Below are 20280 nucleotides of genomic sequence, written 5' to 3' on the forward strand. Positions count from 1 at the left end.
GGATAAAGTTCATTGAATGTGCACTTTTGTGGAAGAGCATGGGAAGACGGAGGGAAGGAAAGGAGGCCATAGACCACACCTATAAACCCTGCCAGGAGCTGGAACTCCTCCTCAGGACAAAGACCCTCACTGAGGGGGTTCAGCAGGGTAGTGATATCTTAAACTTCCGTTTCATCTTGTTTAAAGTTACATGCCTTGTTTGGTAGAGAAAATGCTTTAGATGTCTACTCTTCATACTAGAATGAACACCAAGAATTTTATCAATGTTTAAGGCAGTGACTGATGGTTTTGAAAGCAGTATTGTTTTTTTCTTTTCCTCAATGTCTCTCCATTCACAATACAGACCAGGCCAAAGGCCTGAGCTGCGGTGTATATGGGGTGGGCTTACTCTGATCCTATTTCTGTACAGTCAGTGTAAGAACACAGCCTATGGTAAGCACCAGGCCTAAAAGCAGTTTTATAAAGAGAGTTGCGAGTGGGAAATCCAATTATTTATGTAGAAAATGTTGAACATCACTAATGCTCTTAAATGGTGGAAAAGAGAATGATCAAGATACATGTCTCTAAGAATAAAGTCAGATAAATAAACATAAAAGGATTTCCTCATAAGAATGGAGTAGTTGCAAAGTTAGATCATGAGATTTTTTTTATGGAGGTCTTAAAAATATAAATTATCTTTCATTTTAAAAAGGAAAAAAGTGGCCTACATTTTTTAAAAAATCATTCCTCAAGGAGGTGTATTTCTGAATTTCTGCACCCTCATTCTGCTCAATACCAAGAATATGGAGTATTAACATAATAACTAGTATTGATTAAGGGAATACGTCAGTCCCTAGTACTTTACATATGTTAGTCTATTTAATCCTCATTTTTAGATCTATATAGTAAACACTATGATTACCCCTGTTGTAAAGATGAGGGAACTAGGCACAGAGTTAAGCAATGTGCCTACATCATCCTGTCAGTGAGCTGCCGAGCTGGGACAGGAGCCCTGCAGGCAGGCTCTTAACCACTGTTCTCCGTCGGGACATACTACACGGTGACAGAGTTTACACGGTTTTTATTATAATAATCAGTAAAAATGTCAATAAAATTTACCACAAAAAAGAAATCTGTTCCTGGTTACCCTTTAATATTGTCTTATGATTGTTTATGAGGGAGTTCATACCTAGAGGAAGAAGAAAATCCAATTTGACTTTCTGGGAGGCAGACATACTTTTGCAGATTTGCCACCTGCAGCAGTGCCTTTGCACACTGATAACAGTGGTGTGCTGCTGTGGGAACCCCGCCAGAGACGCCTGATAGTCAAGGCCAATTAGAGCACAGAGGCCTTGTGGTCAACACCCCAAATGTCCAGGGCCACTCTGTACCGAGGCTAAGATACCATAAGCAGGTGCAAGGACACAAGCACAACAATCCCACGGTATACTGCGCATGTGTGTCCTTCTGTAGCCACAATATGATCGGTGTAACTATTGGCACAAAGCCTTCTTTGTCTCTGGAATAATATACAAGTTACTGACCAGCCAGTGTGCTGGAGTGTGAAGAAGTGTGCTGGAGAGACAGAGCTGAGAGCTGGGACTGCTACCATGTATGGCTAAGAGCTTCTAGAGAGCTCAGATATAGCTACCGTGTTAACCAGCCAGAGAGAGGCTCAGAGGTATTTACTATGTGAGGCTACAGAGAACAGCCAGTGTGCTGGGCAGGAGAGACAGGAGAAGCTGCTAAGGCGGTGAGTTTAGAGGCAGCATGTGGCTGCTCAGGTAATAGCTGTGGGTCCAGAGACTGCTACTACTCTGTAAAAAAGATATGTATTTGCCAGCTGGTGTGCAGTTAGCTATATGGACTTTGTTGTGAAAGACTGTGTTGTCTGATGCCTATATGGCCACTGGCTTCTGCAATAAAGACTCATTCTTATATACCCACAACTTTTCACGGCTTCTACATCTAAGACCCAACGTCCTAGGAGGTCCAGCCTCAGGCAGAGGGGCTCGGGTCCAACACCTGTAACTAGTGAGCAGAAGGTAAACGTCCTAGGAGGTCCAGCCTCAGGCAGAGGGCTCGGGTCCAACACCTGTAACTAGTGAGCAGAAGGTAAAGGAGGAACTTGGACTAAGTTCCCAACAGTTAGCGTAGTGAGTAGGGTTTGAGAAGGAACCTACTCTGGCATAGTCGGGAAGAATTTAGAAGAATACATGGACTCGGAACAACTCAGAGCAGCAGGGCGATGCGGTGCTCTTGCTGCACCTGACAGCTGCTTAGGACGGGGATATGTTGTGAGAGTTGCATCATCAGGAGATTTTGTGGTTGTGTGAACATCACAGAGTGCGTTTACACCAACCTCTATGGTACAGCCTGCTCCACACCCGGGCTACATGGTATATAGCCTACTGCCCCCAGGCTACAACCTGTACGGCATGTTATTGTACTTAATACTATAGCAGTTGTAACACACTGGTAAGTATTTGCAAATATAAACACATCTCAACATAAAAAGATACAGTAAAGATATGATATAAAAATAAAAACTTATAAACCTGTATAGGGCACTTACCATGAGTGGAGCTGGCAGGACTGGAAGTTGCTGCAGGTGAGTCAGTGAGTCACGGGGGAGTGAATGTGAAGGCCCAGGACATTACTGTCCACTACTATAGACTCTCTAAACACGACACACTGAGACTACATGAAATTTATAAAAAAAGTTTAAATCTAGCATGAGAGAAAATGAAGTCAATTTGTATGAGGCTGTTGCTGAAACAATATAAAATACTGTTTTACAGCACACTTTTTTTAAATAGAAAGAATATACTGTAAAGTAACAATAAAAAGTACAGTGTAGTAAACACATAAACCAGTAACACAATATTTGTTCTCACTATCAATTATTATGCAGTGTACATAACTGTATGGGCTATACTTTTATATGACTAGCAGCACAGCAGGTTTAATTTCACCAATGTCACCACAAACACATGAGTAATGTGTGGTACTATGATGTTACCATGGCTACAACATCACTAGGAGGTAAGAATTTTTCAGAATTATAATCTTATGAGACTACCATCAAATATGTGGTCCGACATTGACCAGAACATCATTATGGGGCACATGACTATGTCAATGAATGCACTTTGTGTTCTTACTTTGGTTCTAGTGTACAGTAAATGCATTAAGCACATGACATCATTTGTAAGGCAATAAATAATTTTAAAAAATTTCCTTCAAATAATATGTCACACTGAACTGTCACTCTCATTACCCTAAACTGAGTTATAATGTTATTACCTAGGAGATGTCATATTCTTCATTCTAAATGGAAATCATGGTTTAATTTCTAGAGGAAAACACCTTACATGCTTAAGCCCATGTATAGAGCATAATACCAAAGTGTCCCTGATACAAAGAGTCATTTGTTCAATTTCTGACCTGCTCCACCCTAAAGAACAAGGAGAACATAGGATGACAAAATGTTTCAAGCAGCAACAGATTAATAGTCAAAATCTGTTTTCTATATTTTCATTCATTTTGAATGAATCCAAAGTCTAATCTTAATGCTAATATAAATGCAGCAAACTGAACCATTAAATTGACCGTGTGATCTATCACACTTCACACTGCTTTATAAGCAAAATGTATCATTTTCAGGGGTTTTCTCCTAGTTAAATAATTGTAAGAAATATATCTTTTGCCACTAGTTTCATTGATAAAATACAGCACATCACTTAATTCATCCTTCCACTGTTCTATCATCTTCTACCAAGTGATTGGGATTCTGATCACCCTGTGTTCTGCTCTCAAATTGAAAGCCTCTATTTACTCATCTGTTATTCTTCACAAAACAAAGCTCTAGTGTAACATCTGTTTTCTTACTGAATCTTCACCAGAGACTCAGATGCCACAAGCAATAACCTTGGGTTTCTCTCAGAAATCCTTGAGGGTCCCTGCTATGTCAGGGCTTGAATCTAAGAGAATTCATGGACAGAGTGCCGTTATTCAATTTTCATTTTCTGAATTTGATTTGGGGTACATGAGCTTGATTGAATAATTACTGATCTTTGAGGCTAGACATCACTTGATGAAAAAATTTAGAAGCTAGAAGCTTTAGCTCCATACCTTTTTCTCCACTGATGTTCAGCTAAGTTCACATCTTATTTTAATCTCAGGACACAGAGAACATTTGTTTTGTCTCAATCAGGTACTTTAATGAAATTCCCTGCTTCTAATACCAAATGATAATTTATAATTTCTAGTCTGAAAATGGCATCAATTTTGGAAAAATTTGTTTGCATTTCTTAATGGAATTTGCTGAAAATTTATTTATCCACTTAATTCAAATTACTGAGAAAAAGTTACAAATAAATTTCAATCAGAAGCAGATTTTGGCCGTAACACAAGTCTGAAGAAATAAATGTCCTAGAAAATTTGTAGATATTGGTCATTTTTAAAATTAGTCATAATATATGCTAAGTAGCCAAATTGTATGGTTTACACTAATGTGTATGTGTGTGAATTAAGACATAAACATATTCACACAAATACTTAGATGTATATTCCATATTAATAGAATTGTTTTCAGTTTTCTTTTTTTTTTTTTCAGCTGTATTAAGGTAAAATCCTGTATAATAAAAGCCTAATATGCTAAGTGTCTGGTCGTCTGGTCATCCGTTCAACCAAACAAAGCATAATATGCTAATGAATGATATGCTAAGGCCGCTCAACTGCTCGCTGTGACATGCACTGACCACCAGGAGGCAGACAGTCAACCGGTCGACCAGTCACTATGACACGCACTGGCCACCAAAGGGCAGATGCTCCGACTGGTAGGTTAGCTTGCTGCTGGGGTCCGGCCAATTGGGACTGAGTGAGACAAGCCAGACATGCCCTGGAGCCCTCCTGTCTCCCTCCCTGGTCTCAATCGTGCACCGGTGGGATCCCTCAGCCTGGCCTGCACCCTTTCGCAATCCGGGACCCATCAGGGGATGTCATAGATCCGATTTCAGCCTGATCCCGCAGGCTAGGCTGAGGGACCCCACTGGTGCATGAATTTGTGCACCAGGCCTATAGTACACAAATAAAATTATAAAATATTTAAAGTGTACATTGTCATGATGTGGTAGACATATGCATTGTAAAAGGAGAGCTCCCATCTACTTAATGAACCCATCTAACACCTTATTTATTTACTAGAGGCCTGGTGCACAGATTCGTGCAACAGTGGGGTCCCTCAGCCCAGCCTGTGCCCTCTCGCAATCTGGGACCCCTCGGGGGATGTTGGACTGCCAGTTTCAGCCCAATCCCCGCAAGCCAGGCTGGGGGACCTGCAGGGATCGGGCTGAAACTGGCAGTCCAACATCCCCCAAGGGATGTAGTAGTATGCAAAGCAGTAGGCAGTCGGAGAGCGGCCTGCCACCACTGCCACTAGGTAAGCTCACTGAGCAGCACTCCCACTGTGGGAGCGCACTGACCACCAGGGGGCAGCTCCTGCGTTGAGTGTCTGCCCCCTGGTGGTCAATGCGCATCACAGTGACCAGCTGACCAGTCTTTCAGTTGTTCAGTTGCTTAGGCTTTTATATATATAGATTAGGTGAGAACATTTAAGTTCTACTCTCTTAGCAAATTACAACTATAATAAATAAAATGTTAAAGCCAATATTAGAAGCAATGAGTTACCTACTGTTTCATTATCCATTATTACAAAATAATCCACCCCAAACTTAGCAGTTTAAATGGTAATTTATTATTGTTCACAAGTCTTTCAGTTGAACGGATTAAGCTGAGAAGTTCCTCTGCTTCATATGGCATTGGCTGGGGTCACTCACTCAATTTCTTTCAACTCAAGACTGAGCTTAACTAGAAGGTCTCTGAAAGCTTTACTCATACGTCTGGCACTTTGCTGCTCTTCCATGAGGCCAGTCCACAAGGTTGGTTTGGACTTCCTCACAGCATAACAGTCTCATCAGAGTTTTGCTTAGCAGCTGGATTCAAGAGGAATAAAGGAGAAGCTGCCAGTTCCCTCAAGGTCTAGGCCAGGAACTGGATAGCATCCTTTGAGCTGCATTCAACTGGGCAAAGCAAGTCACAAGGCCAGGTAAAATTCAACAGAAAAGAATGGACTCTACCACTTTGATTGGTAAAGCAACATAAATGTAGAAGAAAGGAAGATTGGTGACCATCTTTGGAAACTGTCTAACACACCTTCCTAAATTAGCATTTCAAAGGTCTCTGTTTTTTAATTAGAAAGAAGTACTCTCGGTCTTCTTCATTATACTAGACAATAATTGGTTTTTCCAAAATATTTGTCTGCCTAAATCCCATGTAACCCCATATTTTTAAAAACCCATGGACAATTTGCTTGTGATGCTACCCTAGACATTTAAAATATTTTCTAAGTATGCTTTTATTGATTTTTAGAGAGAGAGGAAGGGAGAGGCATAGAGAGATAGCAACATCTATGACAGAGGATCATTGATCAGCTGCCTCCTACACATCTCCCATTGGGGATTGTGCCTGCAACTTGGGCATGTGCCCTGATCAGGTATTGAACCCACGACCTCTTAGTTCCTGGGTCAATGTTCAACCACTGAGCCACAACAGCTGGATAGACATATAATAACTCTAAGTATGAAATCAAATCTCATATTTTAAATGTACTGTCCTTCCCTCACTATTCTTCCAATCTTCACTAGTCTTTTCTTTATCAGTTTATATTTTCCCTTAGGAGATGAATTGAAACCATGAAGAAAGTAAAAACTAAAGTCAAACTTATAATGTGTTTCTATATATGAGCCATTCAATCCAGTCAACCCAACCACCTATCCAGAAGATCAGGCTCCAGGAGCCTGAGAGAGTTTGACAACCAAACAGTGTTTGTCCCCATCCATCTCCTCAAAAACAACTGCTCCAGTTTTTAATTATCCAATGGTTTCTTCCATTGACAAAAGTCACTGAGAAGTGACTTTACATTTAACAGCCATTTAATATATGTTAGTCACAAAATATTCTTTACAAATATATCAGAGAGTCATCCTGATTCTTTGGTGTGAAAACATTGATCAAGGCCTCAGTATATGCTAGACATCTACTAGGTGTACCAGTTAATAATGCGGATTTTTTTCAATAGATGGAGTTACACATATGTTGATATATATGCAATTTGATATGTATGCTATTTTGTTGTAGAGACAAGCTTCAAACTTCATATGTCAAATTTTCGAAAGTGTTAACATCATAGATATTTTTACACTTAAAAATGTCGAATTTTGTGCCAAAGAAAGAACATTTGTGGGAAGTTTTAATTCATTACTTTATTTTGAAGAAAAGTGCTGCTAAAATTATCGTATACTTTGGGAAGCTTATGGTAAACATGCTCCATCTCAAGATACTTGTGAACACTGGTTTAAATTCTTTAAAAGTGATGATTTAAATGTGAAAGACAAAGAATGTCCAGGTCAATTTGAACCATGCTTTGATTGTAAAACATAGGCCAGAAGACAAGGCAAGGTTATCTTCATGATAACACACCATCACACACTTCAAAACCAGTTAAAGATACGTTAAAGGATCTTGCCTGGGAAGTATTAACCCACTCGCTGTATTCACCAGGCCTTGCTCCTTCAGATTACCACTTGTTCCGATCGATGGCACACGTACTTTCTGAGCAGCACTTCAAAACGTACGAAGTGGAAAATTGGGTCTCTGAATGGTTTGCCTCAAAACAAGAAAAGTTCTATTGGGGACGGTATCCACAAATTACCTGAAAGATGGGGGAAATGTGTAGCTAGCGATGGACATTACTTTGAATAAAGCACTTTTGGTGTTTCTTTTGACATTATCGTGTTTTCTATGATTACAAAATCCGCATTATTAACATATATATATATATATATATATATATATATATATCCCCTATCTAATAAAAGAGAAACATGGTAATTGGCGTACGACTGCTACCCGTCCCATTGGCTAATCAGTGAGGTATGCAAATTAACTGCCAGCCAAGATGGCAGCCGGCAGCCAGGCAGCTTGAAACTAACATGAGGCTTGCTTGCTTCAGTGACTGAGGACTCCAACGTTCCCAGCCTGCCTTGCCGGCCTCTGAGCTTGCAGTTTAAGAAACATTGTAACGAATATAGAAGCTAAACAAAACCCCAGAAACCTGCTTTCAGCGAGCTGGGATCTCAGAGCTGGAGTTATGCATTGTTTCGATTATAGAACCGAAACAAACCAGATACCAGCTTTCAGGAGCGGAGGCCTAAGAGCTGGAGCCAAGCCTCAGAGCTAAAGCTGGCCCAGAATAAAAAAAAGAAAGAAAAAAAGGAGCAGTTGGGAGCTTCCGTCACCCGCCAGCCTGAAAACAGCCCTCAGCCCCTCACCCAGACTGGCCAGGCACCCCAGTGGGACCCCCCACCCTGATCCAGGACACCCTTCAGGGCAAACCAGCCGGCCCCACCCATGCACCAGGCCTCTATCCTATATAGTAAAAGGGTAATATGCCTCCCAGCACCAGGATCAGCGGAGCCGAGAGGCCTCCCAGCACCGGGATCAGTGTGACAGGGGACAGTGCCAAACCCCCTGATCGCCCTGCGGCTCTGTGTGTGACAGGGGGCGGGGCCACAACCTCCCTATCCGCCCTGCTCTGTTGGTGACAGGGGAAGGTGCCCCAACCCCCTGATCAGCCCTGCTCTGTGCCTGATAGGGGGGAGCTCCCCAACCTCCTGATCAGCCCTGCTCTGTGTGTGACAGGGTGTGGCGCCCCAACCCCCTGATCAGCCCTGCTCTGTGTGTGACAGGGTGAGGTGCCCCAACCCCCACCCCCACCCACAGGCCCTGCTCTGTGTGTGATGGGGTAGAGCCATAACCTCCCCATGGGCCCTGCCTTGAGTGTGACAGTGGCGGTGCCCCAACCCCCTGATCGGCCCTGCTCTGTGGGTGATAGAGGGCAGCGCCCCAGCCCCCTGATACGCCCTGCTCTGTGTGTGACAGGGTGTGGCGCCCCAACCCCCTGATCGGTCCTGCTCTGTGTGTGACAGGGGGCGGTGCCCCAACTCCCCTATGGGCCCTACTCTGTGAGTGACAGGGGGGAGCTCCCCAACCCCCTGATGGGCTCTGCTCTGTGCATGACAGGGGGGAGCTCCCAACCCCCTGATTGGCCCTGCTCTGTGCATGACAGGGGGGAACTCCCCAACCCCCTGATTGGCCCTGCTCTGTGCATGACAGGGGGGAGCTCCCCAACCCCCTGATTGACCCTGCTCTGTGCGTGACAGGGTAAGGAGCCCCAACCCCCCTGATGGGCCCTGCTCTGTGCGTGACGGGCTGGCGCCGCAACCTCCCCATCGACCCTGCCTTGAGTGTGACAGGGGGTGGTGCCCCAACCCCCCAATCGGCCCTACCCTGAGCGTGACTGAGGGTGGCATCGCAACCTCCCAATCCGCCCTGCTCTGTGCATGACAGGGGGCAGCGCCCCAACTCCCCAATAGGCCCTGCTCTGAGCCTGACCAGGGGCTGCACCTAGGGATTGGGCCTGCCCTCTGTCACCCGGGAGCAGGCCTAAGCCAGCAGGGCATTATCTCCCGAGGGGTCCCAGACTGCGAGAGGGCACAGGCCGGGCTGAGGGACCCCCCCCTCCCCCTCCCGAGTGCACAAATTTTTGTGCACCGGGCCTCTAGTATATATATATAAAAGACTAAGCGACCAGCCAACTGGCAGACCAGCTAGTAGCTATGACATGCACTGACCACCAGGGGGCAGATGTTCATTGCAGGAATTGCTGAGTGACAGCAACTTTGCAGAGTGTCCACTTGCACTCTGGGACCCCTCAGGAGATGTCGGACTGCTGGTTTCTGCCCAGTCCCCACAGGCCAGGTCAAGGGACCCCACCTGCCAGAGGGACCCCGCTCACTCTGCAGATGCCCTTAGAGCCCTGGCGCCACCCCAGGTGCGGCCGTCCAGGGAGGGACCACGGGAGGTTGGCTCCGGTGTGTGTCCAGCCTGTCTAGCCCAGTCCCACCCTGCCAGCCACATTCTAATTAAATCGTTTCAATGTGCACGAATCTGTGCACTGGGCCTCTAGTTGGGACTATAAATGTAAATTATCTCTCTTGTAAAGTTTCAGAAAGCTAAGAAAACATAAAATACTTCCTGAGGTTTCTAACTTTGTTTTTTAATCTTTAATTTAAAATATGAAACAAAATGACCTCTCATCAAAGTTTTATTCACAGTGTTTTCAGAATCCTCAAGTGAGATTAAACCAATGAAACTGCTGCATGACATAAAGATATTTAATAATAAAGGGTTTCTACAATAAAGACAGAATGATTTCAGTGACAGGTTTCCCATCTGCAGATCAGAGTTTTAAGGGCTATAAATCTCATGCAGAGAAGTGGTCTGTAGATCATTGCACAGTGGGAAAGTCAGCTCCCAAGCAAGATATGAATGATACAAGGAGGGATTGCTTTATTGGTTGATTCAATACATATTTATTGAGCACTTACTATGCGGCTGCTTGATGCTGAGTGTGCCATGGAAAACAGAAAGATGCAATCTCCACTTTCACAGAGCCTCTTATCTAGCATAAAACACAGGCATGCAGGCAATCAAGTGTGGTATGTATTAAGAGTGAGTAACCTGAAGTCCTGTGGGAGCAACAATGGGGTCCTCTAATCTAGGGCAGAGGGTTAGGAACAACCTCAATAGAAAAGGCTGAGCAGAAATGGGTTAAATGAAAGTTTGGGGATGGGGAAGAAAAGAGTTCAGGCAGAGGCAATAGAATGTGCAGAGGTACAGAGTTAAGAGAGGATGTTTTCTGGGAACTAAACACCCTTTAGTCTGGCAAGAGCACTGTTGTGAGAGGAAATGGTGGGATAAGGGTGCAGCTTCAGCAGGAATGATTCCTGGGGAGTGAGAAAGGAGGATTTTAGTTATTGAAGGACATCAACATCCCTATTCTGTAGATTTCCATCTATACTAGGTACATTTTTAGCTTTGAACAGAATATGTATATGTAGCCCGGCCTGTATGGCTCAGTGGTTGAGCGTCAACTTATGAACCAGGAGGTCACGGTTCAATTCCTGGTCAGGGCACATACCCAGTTATAGGCTTGATCCCCAGTGTGGACGTGCACCCTCATCTCACAATTTCCTCTCACAACAGTGCTCTTGCCAGACTAAAGAGTGTTTAGTTCCAGAAAACATCCTCTCTTAACTCTGGACCTCTGCATGTTCTATTGCCTCTGCCTGAACTCTCTTCTTCCCCATCCCCAAACTTTCATTTAACCCATTTCTGCTCAGCCTTTTCTATCGAGGCTGTTCCTAACCCTCTGCCCTAGATTATTAACTATCAGTTTATGTCTTTACTTTGCACAACAATTCTCTTTTCAAAGATTGTTAAAACAAGTCTTGGGCACAGCTAGAGCGAACATTTGTGTTTACATTTAATCTGGCTATTTCCACATATGCTCACTGTGACTTTAGGGACAGAATAACAGGGGAGAAGTAAGACCACAGTCATTCACGTTGTACTGATAACAGCAATTTAGGTTGGTTGGCTAGCTGTGTCAAAAAGAACACTAATGTTAATATATATAACTTGCATTTCTCCTGTCTTAAATCTACTATAGACATTCTAATGCTTATCTTTAGGTTGTTCTTGTGAGGAATATAGGTGCCAATTTAAAAATAAAAAAGTAAAAACATTTATCTAAGCCTGTTCATCGTATCTAGTTCCAAGTAAGGGAAATATTATAGGTATTGGAAATTCCCTAAACTGATACTCCCTGATTGGATAAGAAAAGGTGTTCAGTTATGTATTATCTGTATAGCTGCCCACTAAATCAAAAAAGTGTGACTCTCAGTCTGCCTTTTGCCTTGTAAGTAGTTCTTCCAAATCTACCAATTATCATTTTACTTTATTTATAATTTTTAAGCATACATTTATCTAGTCAAATAATTCACTTTTTTATAATAGCTTTGTTTCCATTTTGATTGAAAAAACCTCCCCTGCCTAGTCAATTCAGTGATCTCAGAGTCAGAAATTCTTTCAAAGAAACAATAACAACAGCACATAAGGATTTATGTATAGTATATTTAATACCTCATAATACGAGCAAAAAGGTCTGCAAAGCAAGAGCATGTCTACCAGTAGGAAAGTAGCTGGAAAGATTGCTATTCTTCAGATAAAATGAAGAAGGCCTGAAGAAGTTGTGGTTTTCCCCAGATCATGTCCAATAAGTAAAGAGCCAACAGCCAAACCCAGGACTTAGGATTCTAAAGCTGTTACTCTTCTCAATTTTAATAGCTACTGTCAGATTGATTTTTTTCAAATACAAAAAGGATGGCAAAAACCTAGAGCAGCGGTCACCAACCGATGGTCAGTGGACCACTGGTGGTTCATGAGGTCCAAAAGGTTGGTGACCGCGGACCTATTTTTTTCAAGGCAATCCTTCTAACTGCGATTATGATATATGTTGTGTAATTCTAGCATTGGATTTGTAATTCTCATCATTTTTCTGACACTATGTAATTCCTGAGAATATAATCTTGGGATCATGAAGAAAAAACTATTATGAGGACAGGCAAACTTATGTCAAATTGTCCTACATGTCTATTTGGCTAACACAATATTTATTCTCTTATATACGGCACAGAGCTGGGAAGAAAATTTACCTGTTCAAGGTGAGCTAATAAAGTTTTCCATATATATTAGAGAGTGCATTTGTACCTACAAGTACATCTGCTTATAGATGAGGGAGTTTGAAAAACCAGTGAGTACATCCAACCATTTCTGACAGAGAAATTGCGTTAACTACGACATCTTGCATACAAATTCAAATGTTGAATGCCAAGGCACTTGTATTTGAATTTCATGTGTTTGAAGAGATGACTACCATGTATTCACGAATTCTTTTTTATGTTTTTAGAGAATAAAATGGCTCACAAATCTATCCACATTCCTTAATTCTTACTAAAGGGATTCCTGGTAGAGATAAAAGCATTTATTTTGTCTCAGATGTTACCCAGCAAAGACTTTCATTTGATTGTAAACTATTACCAAATGTTTCAGAGCACTTTATAAAAATATGACTCTAAAAGATAAGGGATAAGAGGAGATAAGGAGAGAAATGGGAATAGTTATACATGGACCTATCCTGAAAATATTTATGGCCTTCGAAGTGGAATAAGATAAACACACACACACACACACACACACACACACACACACACACACTTTACAAGGTAAAGTGCTAAATATAAAAAGGATGAAGCAGGATGGGCTTTAAAATCAACCAATACTGGATCTAATTTTCAGCTCAGCCAGTGTGATTTTAGACAAACTACTTAAACAATTTTGTTTCATTTCTTTTTTTTTGCTATAGAATGAGTGTAGTAGTGCATACCTTACATAATTGTTATGGCAACTAATAAAGCAATATGTGTAAATCACGTAGCTCGGTGCGTATGCCAAAGGACCTGCTCTATAATGGTGACTATGATCATTATCCTATCTAATAAAGAGGGAATATGCTAATTGCTGCCTCACCCTCAAAGCTGGCTGAGCCCACAGCCAATAAGGAGGGAATGTGCTAATTGACTGCCACGCCCTCAAAGATGGTGGCTCCCACAGCCACAAGATGGCGGCACCCAGTCCCCTCAGCCCTGGTGGGGTGGCAGGTGCCCAGCTGCTCCGCACACCTGCCTCCAGAGTCCCCCAGTCCTCTCAGCCCCTCAGCTGCCCGGGCCGGCCCAAGGTTCAGGCAAGCCTTGAATGGTGGCTGTCCAGCCACCCAGTGCTGACCCAAGGTTCAGGTAACCAGGGCTGGCCGAGGCTTAAGCTGCCAGCAGTGGCAACAGCAGAAGTGTGATGGGGGCGTCACCTTCCCCTGATCGCCGGGTTGCCTCCCGCCCCTGAGTGCTCCCAGACTGTGAGAAGGGGCAGGCCGGGCTGAGAGACTCCCCCCCTCCAGTGCATGAATTTTCATGCACTGGGCCTCTAGTCTATATATATAAAAGCCTAATATGTAAAGTGTCCCCTCGCTGACCACCAGGGTGCGGCGCAGAACGAAGGAAGGCTGCAGCTGGCAGCCGGGGAAGGGAGGCCCCAGCCGGCAACCAGAAGCCACTAGGGACCATACCAGTGCATGAATTTCATGCACTGGGCCTCTAATATGTATATAAAGAACTAATGTGGTACCAACAAATTTCTTACGAGAAATATGTAATTTTAAGAAACATTGTGGAGATAAAATTTATAAAATGTGTTAGAAGTTAAAATGTATTAGAGGTAAGGGAAAGGGAAGGGAGAGATGACTTAAAGGGGAGTGGTACCATCAACAAAGATAAGTATAAATATAAAGACAAAGCCACCAGAGGACGAGGAGATTAACCAATGACAGGAACTGCTGTGTACAGAAAAGGCATCATTACTTTTTAACCATCTTGCATTTAACCAGGTATTTTCTTGAAGTTTAGAAATGGAAAGAACATGAAAGTCCTTTTCCCATGGGCCTATTTTAAGCAATGTAAATTACACATTCAGCAAAAGTGCTCAATACTATCCGAGAGGTACTTTTATGAAACTTCACCTGCACAGGCCTCCCTGGACCACACAGCTGTTTTGGAATTACCTGACTGTGTAAGAAAATGACTTTGAGAGATTTGAAAACTGGCTGTTGAGAGACGAATGTGATGTACCCACCTCAGAGATGGACAAAATCCAAATCAAAAATGAATCCAAAATTTCAAAATCCTCTAATTTAAAAAAAAAAAGAAAAGAGAGAAAGACTTTGAATACAAGATGATGTAAGCTTAGGCTGGGAGATGCTCTGAATGATGAAATTCCCGGTGACATGAAGAGACCCACGGTAAGTGAAAGAACCCTCCGCTGGTTTTGCCAAGCATAAGTGACTTTCAACTTGGTGACCTACAGGAATGCTGATCAAGGTAAATTAGATTGGTAAAAGGATTTTTCTATTCCCTCTGAGTAGACTCTTGGTATATATCCAAACACTTCATATATTTTGCATTCTGCAATTTTTCTTCAGAGGTGATTAGCACAACATCTTAAATTATTCAATGTGTAAAGCTACTTTAAAACAATTCTTCCACTGTGTTAATAGAGAAACAACTCACTGTGTTGGAACTAATCTGACTAACACATCCAGGAAACAAACAAAGGGACCGTGATTATATGTATGAACAGTTTTCCCACAGAAAGTGGGCTACCTAGGTTGGCTGCCTGGTCACAGCAAATAAAGGCAGATTCTGTAGCAAACCAGTTAGCCTCTAGGACAGTGATGGCGAACCTATGACACGCGTGTCAGAGGTGACACGCAAACTCATTTTTTTTGGTTGATTTTTCTTTGTTAAATGGCATTTAAATATATAAAATAAATATCAAAAATATAAGTCTTTGTTTTACTATGGTTGCAAATATCAAAAAATTTCTATATGTGACACGGCACCAGAGTTAAGTTAGGGTTTTTCAAAATGCTGACACACTGGGCTCAAAAGGTTCGCCATCACTGCTCTAGGAAAAGAAAGCACCTTTTTATTAAAAACAACAACAACAACAAAAACTGTTTGTTTGGTCTTTGGATTTTGCCCAAAAATAAATATTGTGGTTTTCTTGTTTTTCAATGTTCATAAAAGTAATATGCATAGCATAGCCTTTCTAACTGTAGTTTTCCCAGTTAGAGTTCTAAAGCTGTATAGAACCTACCTCTGTTCAATGCTCTTCCATACTTAAAAATGAAGTAATGCCATAGTCATCAAATGTACATCCATAAAGCTATGGGATATAACACTTCAGCAATCGTTAAACATTCTTTGGGAAATGGCTCACTGGGAAAGTTCTAACAAAAATCTCTTACCTTATGCAATATGTGAGGGGAGTCCTTTTATATTTTTATTAACATTCATTAGTTCCTTTTTAATAATGAGAAAATAAAAACACCCCACAATCCCACAGCACATATAAGCTCTGGTGACATAAAAACAATATAGCCCTGACTGGTTTGGCTCAATGGATAGAGCGTCCAGGGTCGTGGACTGAAAGGTCTTGGGTTTGATTCCAGAAGAGGGCATTGGTTGTGGGCTTGATCCCCCATAGGAGGCATGCAGGAAGCAGATGATAGATGTTTCTCTCTCACCAATGTTTCTAACTCTCTATTCCTCTCCCTTTCTCTCTGTAAAAAATCAATAAAAATATATCTTAAAAAAAACAATATAAATAATATATATGAATGGGAAGATATTTCAAGTACTACTGAAAGGTATGAAAATAAAAGTTTCTTTCTCCATCCCCAGACCCAGGCTCTTTCCACATAGATGAGCGCTGTTAGCAGTTTCTTGCACATCCCTCAAGAAAATAATTGGCATATCCCGGATATTAATCTTTAAAAATTTTTAGGCCAAAGAATGATATAAAACAATTATTATGGGCTTTGTATTTTTATTTAATACATCTTGAAGATCTTTCCAATGAGTAAACAGATCTGTTCTATTTCTTAAAAAGAGACAGGTAGGCCCTAACCGGTTTGGCTCAGTGGATAGAGCGTCGGCCTGCGGACTGAAGGGTCCCAGGTTCAATTCCGGTCAAGGGCATGTACCTGGGTTTCGGGCACATCCCCAGTAGGGGGTGTGCAGGAGGCAGCTGATCGATGTTTCTCTCTCATTGATGTTTTTAACTCTCTATCCCTCTCCCTTCCTCTCTGTAAAAAAATCAATAAAATATATATTTTTTAAAAAAGTAAAAAGAGGCAGGTAGTGCCCCAGTGTGGATGAGCCATAATTAGTTAACAATGTCCTTAATTTGTGATCATTCAGGGTATGTCCTATTTTATTTTGTTCCTCAATTACAAATAATGCTGCAGTAGACACACTGCACATCATTTGGGGACTGTCCATGAGCATATCCATAGAAAAAATGTCCTAAGTGTGAACTGAGTGGACAAACATGTGCATTTGAAGTTTTCATAGATATTACTAAACTCCCTTCCAAAAGATAAGACCAATACACATTCCTAACATCTATCTGAGAATGCCTGCTTCCTCCAGCCTCACCAAACTTCACCAAAAAGTGTTGAAATCCTAACCCCCACTGCTGGTGAGTGTGCCTTAGTTGAAAACAGGATCTTTGCAGATGATCAAATTAAAATGAACTTATTAGGGTGAGCCTCATGCAGGACCCTGTCCTTAAAAAGGGGGGACATTTGAACCGAGACAGACAGGCTCACAGGGAGAATGCCACGTGAAGATGAAGGCAGAGGTCAGGGGGATGCACCTACAAGCCAAGGAGCAGCCAAGCCTGCCTGCAAACCACCGGGAGCCAGGAGAGGGGCATGAGATTCTCCCTCACAGCCTCAGAAGGAACCTCCAGAACTGTGAGACAGTAAGTGTGTTATTTTAAGCCACCTAGTTTATGGTGGTGAATATACCTCATTTTTTGATTTGCCCTTAATCCCTTCTCTTATCTTCATGTACCTTCAAACTTTTTCATTTTATGTTGTTCAGTGCCCTAATGCAGTGTCTTGCATGCAACAAAAATTGATAAACACATCCTGAGTGAATAATGCTATCATAAATAATCTAATAAAATGAGCAAAAAAAAAGTTTATAGGTGAAAATGGTAGATTATTATTGTTTTGATTGGCATTTCTTTGTGAAGTTGAGCATCTGATTTATATTATTATTGGCTCTTTGTATTTTTGCTCCTAAAAACACTTCTTCATATTGTATGCTCACTTTTCTATTGAAATTGCATTTTTATTATTGACTTGTACAAATCCCTTGTAAACCAAAGAAATTATTAGTTTGTCACATGTTGCAAATACTTTCCAGCTTCCAATTTTTTTAAATTTAATAAAAGCACATTATACTAATTCTTTTATATTTTTATAATATTTTAATGCAGTTATATAGCCAAATTGGTCAAAAGTTCAATAAGGCTTTTGAAGTCTGTGTCTTATTTGGAAACATCTTTATACTTTTAAATTTTAAATAAATACATTTTTATTCTAGTTTTTTCATTTAAATTTTGACTCATATATTAGCTCTACTCAAATAGTGGGTCAAAAATGCCAAATATTAGCAGTTTTCATATGCTTCAACTTAAGGAATTATTTCTCAGTATAAATAAGGCAGTTGATCTAGTTTACTTTTTTCTTAATGGCTATTCAGGTTCTAATATTATTTGATATGTAAACTATTTTTTCTCTAATGGCGTTTAAAAAAACCTACTATCCTAATATATAAAAACCCTGGGTGCATCACCACCAGAGGCTCCACCAACCGGAAGTCAGTCCTGCTGTCAGCGCTGGGTTGCTTGCCTTGGTGACCCAGCACTGACTGCTGCAGCTGCAGGCGCAGTGACCCAGCACTGACTGCTGAGGGAGCTGTGAATAAGGCCTGGAGAGAGGCCTGAAGAGAGAAGCAGGGTCTGATCTGTAGCCTCTGTGGCAGCTGCTGATCAGCACTTGCTTCTCTCTTTCTCTCCAGCTGCCGCCTCCACTTCTCTCTAGGCCTCCACCAGGGCTGCTGGTCAACCCCACCTTTCTGATCAGGCCCAGTTGATAAGCCCAGAGACGCTGACTGGCATAGAAACCGACCAGTTGCTGCGGTCCAACCCCAGCGGGTCCAGGGGTCCCCAAAGGTGCGGACGGAGTCGGCGAAGAAGGAATGACACGGAGACAGCGTTCAGTTGATCAGCAGCCTAGCCAGGATCTCCAGCCAAGTTCTGGTCTGGATCTCCAGCGAAGTTCTGGTTCAGATCTCCAGCCAGGTTCTGTGTCCATGTTCTCTTGCTAGGTTCTCCAGGTTCTCCAACCAGGTTCTGTAGCTATGTTCCCTCGTTAGGTTCTCCAGCCAGGTTCTGTCCAGGTTCTCCAGCCAGGTCCAGTGACCAGGTTCTAGTCAGGTTCTCTTGCCAATTTCTGTAGTCAGGTTCAGTCCAGGATCTTTTGCCATGTTCTTTCCAGCGAAGTTCTTCTGTCTGTAGGTTCTGTGTAGGTTCTGTCTTCTTAGTTCTGTGTTCTAAGCTCTGTATTCTAAGTTCTGACTCTTGCTGTCTTGTTACATCTGTATTTATACCAGTTGATTCAATCCTATCAATCTCTATTACAAAGGTTAGGGCGTTTCTTATCTTCATTCCAGGGAGTAAAGATTATGTAGCTTAAGCACGATTGTTCGTAGTTAAAGTGATTAATTACCCGCCTGGCACTTAGTTAAGAGGTTTTATTCCCTCCCTAACTTCAGGGGAAAATCCCTACCTGGGGAAACAACCTTTCTCAGAGAGGAGACCTTGGTTAAAACACATAGTGCCAAGAAGGTGAGCAAACATATTAAGAACAGTATGCCATATATGCCAGGTCCCTTGAAACAGCAAGGATGGACCGGCTCCCAGCAACCAGTCAGAACCAAATCTGGGTGAGCTGTGAGGAGTCAATGGCTGCCTAGGAGGCGGAACTTTTGACACTGACTGGTATAGAAACTGACCAATCAGAACCAAATTGGCCAGCAGAGGAAGGCAGTTGGGAGTGAGATCAGGCCAGCAGGGGTGGGCAATTGGAAGCAACCAGGCCAACAGGGGAGGGAAGTTGAGGGGCACCAGGCCTGCAGGGGAGGGCAGTTGGGAGCCATCAGGCTGGCAGGGGAGGGCAGTTGGGGGGGGACGAGGCCTGCAGGGGAGGGCAGTTGGGGGTGAGATCAGGCCAACAGGAGAGGGCAATTGGGGGTGAGATCAGGCCAACAGGAGAGGGCAGTTGGGGGTGAGATCAGGCCAGCAAGAGAGGGCAATTGGGGGTGAGATCAGGCCAACAGGAGAGGGCAATTGGGGGTGAGATCAGGCCAGCAGGGGAGGGTTGTTGGGGGCAATCAGGCTGGCAGGGGAGCAGTTAGGTGTTAATCAGGCTGGCAGGGGAGCAGTTAGGGGGTGATCAGGCTGGCAGGCAGAAGCGGTTAGGGGCAATCAGGCAGGCAGGCAGGTGGCTAGGAGCCAGCAGTCCCAGATTGTGAGGGGGATGTCTGAGTGTCGGATGCCTGGGATTGGGCCTAAACCGGCACTCAGACATCCCCCGAGGGGTCCCATATTGGAGAGGGTGCAGACTGGGTGAGGAACACCACCACCCCTCCCCCCCAGTGCACAAATTTCATGCACCAGGCCTCTAGTGATAAATATTTATTTAGTTATTTTTAAATATATTTTTTTTATTTCAGAGAGGAAGAGAGAGAGAGAGAGAGAAAGAGAGAGAGAGAAACATCAATGATGAGAGAGAATCATTGATCGGCTGCC

At 42.7% G+C, this 20280-nt stretch overlaps 1 non-coding gene across 1 annotated transcript; it reads right to left on the reverse strand.

Annotated features, from left to right (window-relative positions):
- Positions 1-318: 318 nt before the first annotated feature.
- LOC118662339 lies at positions 319-446 on the reverse strand. Its single transcript, XR_004969720.1, has one exon. It is a non-coding gene; the product is annotated as a small nucleolar RNA SNORA51 (small nucleolar RNA).
- Positions 447-20280: the final 19834 nt, after the last annotated feature.

The sequence above is a fragment of the Myotis myotis genome, unplaced genomic scaffold (assembly GCF_014108235.1).
Source record: "Myotis myotis isolate mMyoMyo1 unplaced genomic scaffold, mMyoMyo1.p scaffold_m19_p_8, whole genome shotgun sequence".
NCBI lineage: Eukaryota > Metazoa > Chordata > Mammalia > Chiroptera > Vespertilionidae > Myotis > Myotis myotis.